The sequence below is a fragment of the Protopterus annectens genome, chromosome 10.part0 (assembly GCF_019279795.1).
Source record: "Protopterus annectens isolate FY-2018-M chromosome 10.part0, PAN1.0, whole genome shotgun sequence".
NCBI lineage: Eukaryota > Metazoa > Chordata > Ceratodontiformes > Protopteridae > Protopterus > Protopterus annectens.
Genome location: NC_056744.1, coordinates 1146942990 through 1146953963, shown reverse-complemented (window position 1 = coordinate 1146953963; position 10974 = coordinate 1146942990). Strand labels below are relative to the sequence as shown.

Below are 10974 nucleotides of genomic sequence, written 5' to 3'. Positions count from 1 at the left end.
TATATGGCTGTCCAAATATCGATTCACTCCAAATCATTAAATAAACGTCATTCTTATATCTCATGAAAATCAAAAACACACTAACTATTGGGAGGGCTGAAAATCCTATGCATTATTATCATCTACAAGTTACTATATCAAAAAGAAAGGATTCTATTGTGTACTGTAATATATCTTAAAATACCACTTTTATTTTATTGCGTTCTCATATTGTTGGCATCACAGCATGGCAGAGTTTGTTCTGTGTAGATGATGTACTTTAACATGAGGACACAAGACACAGAGAAAAGGGAATATGTGAGTTTCTTGTATATGAACATTTTTATCTTCTGTTTTTTTTCTGTGACCTTACAGCTATTATATATAAAGAATATGGGCCTCAGTTTTGCAGTAAAATTGCTGTGTTAGAAATGTTACTTTTCTTTCAGGTATTTCTGTTATGGTGATTTACATCTCATGTAAGATAGAGAGACATGATATTTCTTTGCTTCCTAATGGTATTCTGGCATGATTTAAATTGTTGACTGACCTGTGCTCATACACGCATACATACATACGCACACACACAATGGTTCCCCACCTTTTTACCATAAAATTCTTCAGTGCCACATACCCGAACTTCATAAAACACTCAATTAATTGAAGGGTACTTTTCCATGCAATAGTCTATTTATTTCCCAAACACATCCACACCTCCCTGCATGCCCCTTTAATTCACTGAGCTGTGACACAGCTAAATCTCATGTGATCTCATGTGATTTTGTTTGTGAGTCTGTGAATTGCCCTGTTTCTGGAATGTTCATTCTTTTTTCACCAATTGTATTTACCTTTCTTTGTAACAGAAACTCAGGAGACATTGATAACAATTACTGTGTTTAAAAATCTGACATGGAAAGCACAAGATGAAATTAACTAACAGCTTTCAAAGCTGGGAACCTGAATGTATACCTCAAAAATATTTACCATTTTGAAAGATAGACTTTGAAACTTTCTAAAATAAAACATAAAGGAAAAAAAATGCTAAAGGAAAACAGAGTCAGCATTCCATTACTAACAACGTAAAAAAAATACTCAGCAGTCTTTTAATGTGTTCGGTGCTCATATTTAAAAAAAAGCATGGAAAAATGAAATATAAAAGTAGTGACACAGGGATAAAAATGAAAACTTGCAGGTTCACTATATTTTGTATTGCTCTCTCTCTCTTTCTGTTTACATGATGTTGCTGTCATAAGTTATTTATTATATTTATAGACATCTGAATTTGGCTGATAAAAAAGTGTTTTTTTCTTTGTGTATTAAATGCTTTAAACAGAATCTAAGCAAATTACCTTAATGTTTATACGACAGTTTGACGGGGGGCATCTCCTGCAGTTGACCACATAGTATGTTAAACTATTGTTATTAAAATAAGTTGCAGCACTTTTAGATGCTCATCTTAGTGAACACTAGATTCATAACATTAATAATAATGAGACGTTTTATTTGCCAGTAACAATGGAAAAAGTTTGAACATATGGCCTCTCATACAGCACCATGGCCTATACATTCATACTCAAAAGAAGTTAATGAAAAGAAGGATACAATGAAATGCAGTCACAGAAACCCATGACAAACATATCAAGGCTATACGCGGTGAACCACAGTCATGGTCTTATTACTGTTCCCATACTGTAAACAGTTAAGCAAGCCATAGCAAAAAAATGAATGCAAAATATGTCAGAAAATGGTAGTTTCACTTTTCAATGTTTTTGTGATGGGAAGGATATTTACGATTAAGGCACTCAGCGCTGTTTTTTTTTTTTTTTTTTTAACTTTTAAAAACAAAAAGGATATACAGAATCACTCAGAGCCCGTGTTGCAATACCTACTCATTATTAAATAAAAGTGAGAAAAAAAGAAATAAATATTGGAACGTGACAGCTACGCAAGGCAGCATGAATTAAAGGTGGTCAAAAATTCAAATATGTTACCTATGATTATTGTATATGGTAAAAAACTGAAACGCTAAAGAACAAAATGTTAACATTACCTGAAGCCGTTGTGAAACAGAGTAAGCTCTGCTGAAGTAACAGCTAGAGTCATCCGAGTCTGGGACCTCCACATCTAAGACAGAAAAGGATAGCAACGAGATTTATACAATACTCAGACAAAAATTATTAGTTTCCTACAATAATGTCAGCAAACATCATCATCACGAGGACTACAGTCAGACAACTTCTGCAAAAGTTAACTTTTGACAGCAAGTCTTACTGTTCATTTAAAATAAAGTATTACTAGATTCTACACTGCAACCCTCAAATACCTCTTTGCACATATAGTAAAGTGCCCCAGACGTGATAAAATCATACATTTACCACACCGACGTCGTCGGTTATTGCTTACAGATCTGGTGTTGTAATGAAATTATAAATGCCATTGGTAAACACAACAATAACAGCGAAGCTTGGATTAACGGGCTAAACCGACAAAAAATATTGTTTTCTTTTAAACTTAAAGGAAATTTCAGTACTAAGTTTTAAGAATGCAGGTTAGCATGTTTTATTGAACCACGTATAAATTGCCAAAAACAGTTATTTTGCTCATACGTACAGGGTCATCAGCAATCCGCCACTCAACATCACTGTCTAAAGCCTCATATAGTTACTTGCAAATCGGTCTACCTTTAATGTGCATTTATTTTACACGTCTTGACATAGCTATTTGCAACTCTTTAGAAGTTTGTAACACTTCTTTTAAAACGAATGCAACGGAACAAACTGCAAAGCACATTTCAGAAAGATACTTTCAGTTTGTAAATCAATCCTTACATGCGACAAGCAGAATAATCTGTAAATTTTAGGGTGATGGCAGCAGAAAACGCAGCCAAAAGGAGTAGTAAACTCTGTATTAAAACAGATAATACCACTTGCCCCGGACTTTTGGAAACAGAAGAGCAGCACCAGTTGGGTTAAGGCAATCCTAATGCATTCACTATCATATCGGTCCTTATGGGCAGCATTTTTAAACTCGGGTATTCCAGGCTCCTACCCGTAGTCTGGCAGCAGCCATGCCATCCCCAGTGGGTAAGCTCTGCACTTACCTCAGCACTGCTAAGCTCCTTCCTGGCTCTCGTGCCTTGCCTGGATCTAGCCTTTTCCGATGGGATGCTGCAGCCACAGTCAGCGCTCTGCAACTGTTCCAGCGAGCGCGAGCTGTACCAACCCAGCGAAGCTGACGTCACAGCTCCACAGCAACAGGCACGCACTGCAAGGAAGTGCTTTACTGTTGCTTCTGCAAGTAATGCTTTAGATAGATATCAGAACAGTCGTAGCTTCATTGTATTGTCAACAGATCAAGGTTGTAATGTACTAATTTATAAGAGCCGCAGACAACCCAGGAATTTTAAAAAGATTATACCTGGTGATGAAACAATGGTAACATTCAACCATTTTGAGTTGTGATGTCAGTTTCTCTGTATCAGTTTGTTTTCTTTTTAATTCTTGTTATTGAAGAAGCAAACAATAATAATACATATAAAATGCACATTAGCAAGGAAGATGTATACAGGAACAATAAAAGAGCAGCCTGCACGTTTTCCAAGTGGCGTAATCCATTGCGCCAACTTCAGAAGAGCTGTCTTTTAAGTACTGTAGTTTTACAACCGTTAACATTTACCTTCATGCATAAATCCATCAATCCACTTATGCATGTTGCAGTTTATTAAAAAGGGACCACAGTAAACACACGCTGCATTAATGTTTTATATGGATATTTAATATTATTTGAAGCAACGTATTTATTCATAGGGTTACCACCTGTCACACTTTGTGAGGGACAGTCCCTCTTTGGGCAGTTGTGTCCTGCATAAAAACTGAAAAAAATGGCAAATGTCCTGAGATATTAGGACAAACATATTTCCTATATTTAATGTAATAGTTGCACAAAACAGTTATTCTGTTTCTGAAACACCTAAATGTTATAAGAAACAGAATAAGCAACTAAAATGCTACAAGAATAAGCATTTATGTAGGCAAAAAAGTGAAGTTCTGTCCTTTGTACTGGCCATGGGTATGTTTTGCCTTGCAAAATCTGACGTTTGTACAAAAAATGTCCCACTCTGGGCATTTGAAAAGGTGGCAACCCTATTTATTCATGCTTTTTTGACTGGGCTAGTGCCAGCACACTAGTGACCTCTTTTCAGGAGAGACCTGAGTGGGCAGTAGGGAACTTTCCTTCCTCTTCTTTCATTAAGTACTGTGGAATCTTTAATATCTGCCAGAGCTACCACCAACTCAGGCAGATGGAACCTTGGTTTAAAGTCTGATCTGAAGGATGGCATATTCGGAAGTGTGGTGTCAACACTAGACAAATTAATCCAACAATCTGATATAGGAATGAACACCGCAGCTTTTTGATTTCACTGTAGCAAAGGTGAATGTGTTTTCTTCTGAGCTATTGACACTACACTACGACTTGCTCCAGCAGTATTGACTGAGCTCTTCTCAACTACTATTGTATGAATTTCTCCTCTTTTGATCTGTTATAGCTGTTTTCTTGTTTTATCTATGAGCTTGTAAAATTGCTGAATATGAGTGATACAATAACTCTTGTTTCATCCCAGTCAGTTGGAGCATGGAAATATAGATAATTTCACAAAACAATATGCTTTAACCATACCCTCTTACATATTTATATGTTCAAGGTTATTCACTAGGTCACCTATTAGTAAACAATAATACTGGTTAAAAGAGAATTAATTAAACATGTTGACTTGTATGCATATATTATTTCAGCAGTCAGCATGCAGTAAATGCATTGTATGCAAAGACTTTTGTTCTTTTAATTATAGATAAGCTAATACTATTTCATTAAGCACTGGTCCGCATGTCACTATTGATATAATTTTGTTGAAAACAGATGCATCGTGTACTCTGATGCTGGATACATTCAAGCCTTAAAATGAGCAGGTATACATGAATGAATTTAGGTCTGCTTCTAGGATTTTCAGACAAAGTTCTGAAATACACATCACAGGGTAGAAGTGACCAAAACTGCGTTTAGATGATTGGAAGCAAGAGTATTTTTCAATAATCTGCAAAGATCCCAATGTCATCCATGTAGAAAATATGCCTGCTGTAGCTTCCAACTAATATAATGAACTCTGAGGTTGTTTCACTTTGGAGGCAGAGAAAAGTTCCACCTGACAATACCTTAATTTGCTGAACATGATTTATGATAAAAGTTCCAAAAACATTGATTTGGACAAGTGGTTGTCAGTTAAGCTACCCCCATCTCTTGAGTAAAACGTCTTGATCGTTACCTATATGTTTTTTGTGTTTAACCTAATGAGGGATGAAGACAGCACTACCCTAAGACTGTGCGAAGTAATACATCTTTCGATATGCTCTAATTTCTGATGTAAGCTGTGTGTTACCTGTACTCAGAAACATTTGCAGAATATGCATGTGGCTGTGTCTAAGAGGTCACTTTCTGGGATTCGTACTATTTTTTCTTCCTACAATTTATTTTTGACTCCTTATCTCATTATTACTTATAGGTTCATAGGTTCATAGGTTGATACTAGGCTATCGGCCCTAGGGCCTATACAAGCCTAGCCATAACAATTCCTTGGCTATTTCTTATTATATTATATCTGAATGTGGATTCTTATTGAAAAGACTCATTTCCCAAAATAGCTCACAGTAAACATGGTAAGTTCATCAACAATAAAATTCATTCATTTCTAGGTCAGAAAATAATAGAATCAAGATACTGTTATCCAGTGTTAAGTACTTCTGTACTTCCCTGCCATATAAGCTACATTGGTTGCATTCTGTAGCTTGCTAGTTTGCAACAGTGATTAAAATATAATCACTGAAATTTAACCTGAACTTAAACTTAAGTCCTGCATACCTCTATCTGGATGTTTAATGTATTATTATGTGACATGATAGCTACATGTCATGTCCTCTCAAAACATGAAACTTGGAACCACACATAGAAGGAAATACATTTTTTCTTGTCCCCACCTGACACAGTACACTCTGGGTTTTACTCTCTTGTTTTAATGGTGGAACAGCCCTGTATCCATTGATGGCTGCTTTCTGAGTACCCCAGACTTGATCATTCCTTTTGGGCCTCTTGACAGATTGGGAAATTAAGCTTGTAGTAGCTCAGTATTTTAGCTTTGGGGACTGAGAGATTCTGTGGGGAGTTGTGAGTGTAGAGATGGGAGACATCTTTTGTGGGATATCACCATATTCCCTAGTTGTGGGAGTGACAAGTGCAATGAAATTAGGATGGTATAACCCTCCCTCCCCCATTTTACCCTGATATGCTGTGCTACTAGTGGCACAGTGGTGCAGCAAATAGTGTTGTCACCTCACAGTAAGAGGTTCTCTGGTTTGAATTTTGGCTGGGGTACCTTCTATGCAGTGGTGCATGTCCTCCCTGTGTTTGCATGTGTTTCCTTCACGTGCTCTGGTTTCCTTCTGCATTCCAGAGACATGTGGTAGGTGGACTGGACATTCTAAATTGGCCATAGATGTGAATGTGCATATGAGTGTGTGGTTTAGATAAACAGCCATGGCAAGGCTAGCCATCTGGTTGAGTGAAACTTGGCTCTAGATGATTGTCACTGCTGAAGTGACCCCCTGACCCCATGTGCAAAAATGGGATAAAGGGGATGTGAATGAATGGATTGATGTCCTACTACTACTACTATGACTATTACCACTGCTATATAAGCAACATAAAATAACAGGCTGCAGCTGCTTCTGTTTGAAGCACTTGTTTCACCTCAGTAAAATAGCTATTTTTCTGCATTGCATCTCTAGGTGTTCTGTTTTTTCCTTAAGTTTATCTTTCTATACTTTTACTCAATTTGTTTTGTACTAGCACTCATTTTTGTGTATCCTGGGCTGTGGCTTAAGTGGGTCATTTTGAATAGAGTATGACAATGGCTGACAAACACAAATCTACAAACAAGCAAATAAGCAATTAAATACATTTTTATTGTTGTCAGTGTGGTGTTAGAAGAATCAGATTAACTAAATAAGGAGGTCATAGACGGAATAAGTTATTTTATAAAGTTGTTACTGCTAAAACTTTCTTATTTGATAGCAGAAGAAAAATCTTCCAGAGGCATCAGTGGCTTCAAGTTACATAAACAAATGGAAGTCAAGCTTATATTAACAAGATTAAACAAATAATGAGAGCCTACTGGATAACACCTGATTTTTATACAGTTTTCATCCTCACCCACACTCAGACAGAGGCACTGGTGTGTTGAAGGTTTAGCAAAATGGCAGCTTTCCATTAGTAAGGGAGAAGTAAAAGTTGTCTAAATACTGTATTAGAAGACCCTCTTTTTTAAGATGAGCACCTTTTTATAAAGGGAAATGTTCATGAACTGAGCTTTTAATAAGCAGGTGTTTGGTATTGGAAACATTAACACAGCAAGCAGGGAAGGCACAGGATGGAGACAGGAATAACAATAAAAAGTCTTATAGTTGAACGAAGGAATTATAGTGAAGGAAAGGGAATGAATGCCAATGGAAAAAAAGTAATATCCTTGTAATGAGAACTTGATTGCAAGAGTTGTGAGGTAGGGAAATGGGTAAACACATTTTAATTTGGGTGGGTACTGCGGTGGTGATGCTGCAGTAGCGTTGTCGCCTCACAGTAAGATGCTCTCCAATTCGATTCTCAGCTAGAGCGTCTGTTGCGTGGAGACATGCGTGAATGGGCGTACCTTCATTGAAGGTTGTGCGTCAGGGCTGGCAACTCGGCACATAAAAATCTACTGCCAATCATTAGCGGACCAGAGTTCCGCTGTGGTGACCCCTAACCAGGAAAAGCCGAAAGACACAACAACTGTCCAAGGTCTGGCAACAGGCAAAAAAGAAGTCTTGTTAAAAGAAATTAAAATAAAAATATATGTTCCATCTCATTGTACATATGTCTGAATGTTGTTTATTTGTTTACTTATTTTTATTGTAGTCAGGCATCTGATATATTGGTGTACATTTGTATGAAAATAAAACTGAAGTAAGTTACTGTGGACATTATTATTATTATTATTATTATTATTATTATTATTATTATTATTATTATTATTATTATTATTATGTCACACAGACATTTGAAATATACAGTCTGCATGACTTTAATTGTTGGGTGCAATATTTTTACTTCCTCATGATCAAACATCTGAGATGTGTATTGTCAACAGTGTGACTTAAATGATGAGTACAGAGCAGTCTTTGAATTAAAGTAACTGGCACCTGCTGCTATTTAATTGCAGACAGTCATTGATCTGGCTTTGCATTTGTTTTAACCAAACTGGAGTATATCACTGTGGCCATTTTTATCACAATCAGACAGATGAAGTGTACACAGTCATTAAACTGGCTATAATCAGCGGGTACAGAGAGTATCTCTGGATGAAAGTGATTAACCCCTGCTGTAATTAAGAATTGGAACTTACAGATTGTTTGTCAATTACTTGATGTGCAACCTTATAAGTAACTATCTCCAAAGAAGTTAAAATATACATGAAAATAGATTTTCTATTGCTATAATTTTTAAAATGGAACCTCTGAGCATTTTACTTCCTTCAGCACTTGATTTACTTATAACATGTGATAATGGCATTTGTACAGTGCACTAGTTGTTGGGAATGGTAACTTTTTTAAGTAATTAAATTTTAACACTTCAGAGTGGAGGTATCAGAATCATTTCACAGAAGAAATGAGCTCTGGCTACTATCTTTATTGTGTTAATATGAGAATGATATTGTACAATGTGATAATGGGAAAACTCCTTCTAGTGACGCAACATATATATATTTATTTATGTTATTTTATTACATTTGTTTACCGGGAAAGTCCACTTGGCCTAAAACAGACCATTTTCAGTGGTGGCTCTGGGAGAAAAGCTCTGACAAGAACATAGATACAGAAAAAATTAAACATCAATTGGTACAGAACTAGAAACAGTGTTACACATATTGATTGCAGTAATATATACAGAGTATACACATAAAGCAAGAATTTAGTTGGCTTGATTACAGTAATATATACAAAATATATACATAGAAGCAGGAATTTAGTTAATTGCCAGATGAATTCAATCTATTAATCAGCATTATTGTACCAGTATCAACAAGTGATGAAAAAATAATAAATATGGAGAAAGCATCATCAGTCACTAGTAGTAAAAAGCATAGGAATTTAGTTATAATATAAGGAGAAGGAAGAGGTTAGGTTATAGAGCAGGTACATAGCCAGGAACAGTTGAGATGAGATTTCAGCATTTGTTTGAAGGTAGTGGTGCTGCCTGAGTTTCTTATAGAAGGCGGAAGTGAGTTCCATAGTTTGGTGACAGTGAAGGAGTAGAGGAGTTGACCAGCAGGTAAGGTGGGCTTATCTACTTTTAGAAGTAGATGATTTTCAGATCTTAGTTGCCTGCTGGGTTGGCATTTTGCAAGTAGAGTTGAGAGAGCAGGACAGTGTGGGTCTGTAGATTATTTTGTGTGCTGTAGTTAGTTGGGTGAATGAGAGATGGTGGGGGAGTTCCAGCCAGCCTAATAGTTTCAGTGATTTACAGTGGTGGGATGAGAATTTGGCCTTGGTGGCAAATTTTGCTATTCTGTTGTAACACATCAAGTTTGGATTTTGTAGAATTTTGTATATTAGTGAGGAGAGGGGCACCATAAAGGAGAGAGGGTAATAAAAAGTTAGTTGCAAGGGTTTGTCTAGTAGAGGGGCTAAGAAAATGTTGGTGCCTGTAGAGCATACCAAGCTTTTGGTGTATTTTTTTGATATTATTGTTTATGTGTAGGTGAAAGTTAAGGTTTCATCTATAATAGTACCTAGTAATTTAGTGTGTGGGACAACTTCTATAGTGGTATTGTCTTGGGCTTGTATAGTGAAGAGTTTTTTTTTATTTAGGAAGTGGTTTTCTTAGGGGTAAAATTACTAGTTTAGTTCTTTTTTTTGGATTTAGGGCAAGACGATTGTTAAGCGTCAAAGATTCATTAGAGGTGAGGGCATTCTGGGTGATTTGCTGGAGATCAGAGCTGGAATTTAGAGTGCATATTATTGTAGAGTCATCAGCATACTGGATTACTGAGCATTGCAGCAGAGTGGAGTAAAAGATCATCAAGGAAACATCATACAAGAATAATTAGTTGTATTATTTAGGTACATTTATTTAATTTTGTGTGATATATAGGTTCATAGGTGTTTACTAGGCTAACGACCACAAAGGCCTTTTTTAAGCCTAGCCATGCATCTCACATCTCTGACAAGTTCTGATATCCTTGATAAGTGTAAGCAGGGGCCTGGGGGATGAACCATTTACAGGTTACCTGTTTGCACCAGAGACATAGGTGCCAAACCAGGGATGAATTTCCAGTTTCCCATCCAATTGTCCAAGTTGCGCTTGAATTGGATTAGGGAGGAACTCTGCTTTACATGGATGGTAGCCTGTTCCATAGATGGGCTAGTCTCTGGGATACATACCTATCTCTCCAGCAGGTTTTATTGATATCACAGGCAAGGTTTAAGTCTTTAGAATGGGTAATTCTTGTACTGTTTGTTTTGTGGATATGCAGGAGGTCCATCATAGTGGGGTCTGACAATACCATGTATGCCTGGCATAGATCTCCCCTCAAAAGCCTGTTGGAGACAGAATACAGGGATAGGGCCTTGAGGTGTTCTGCATAGAACATATTACGTATGCCCTGTATTCTTTTAGTGAGGAACCTCTGTGGATTTTCCAGTTGTTGGATATGCCTGGTCAGGTACATACCAAAGGGGGCATTGTACTTAATGATAGGTCTGATGAATGCCAAATACAGTGGAAAAATGACTTCCTTGGACTTAGATGCAATGCCTTTGTTTATAAGTTTCACAACATAGAATGATTTCATCACCACTTTAAACACGTGATGATTAAAGGCTAGATTACTATCTATGTATGTCCCTAAGT

General features: G+C 36.7%; 1 protein-coding gene across 2 annotated transcripts in view; it reads right to left on the bottom strand.

The window, feature by feature from the left end:
- The window catches only part of PTGFR (prostaglandin F receptor), a 400309-nt gene extending 397145 nt beyond the window's left edge, over window positions 1-3164 (bottom strand). The window contains exons 1-2 of one of the 2 annotated variants that reach the window (XM_044085879.1): window positions 3080-3164; window positions 2030-2103 (exon numbers count right to left, since the gene is read on the bottom strand). The gene's annotated coding sequence lies outside the window, so the exon portion shown is untranslated. The remainder of the gene's footprint in view (window positions 1-2029; window positions 2104-3079) is intronic. The other variant, XM_044085880.1, reaches the window with a different exon arrangement.
- Window positions 3165-10974: the final 7810 nt, after the last annotated feature.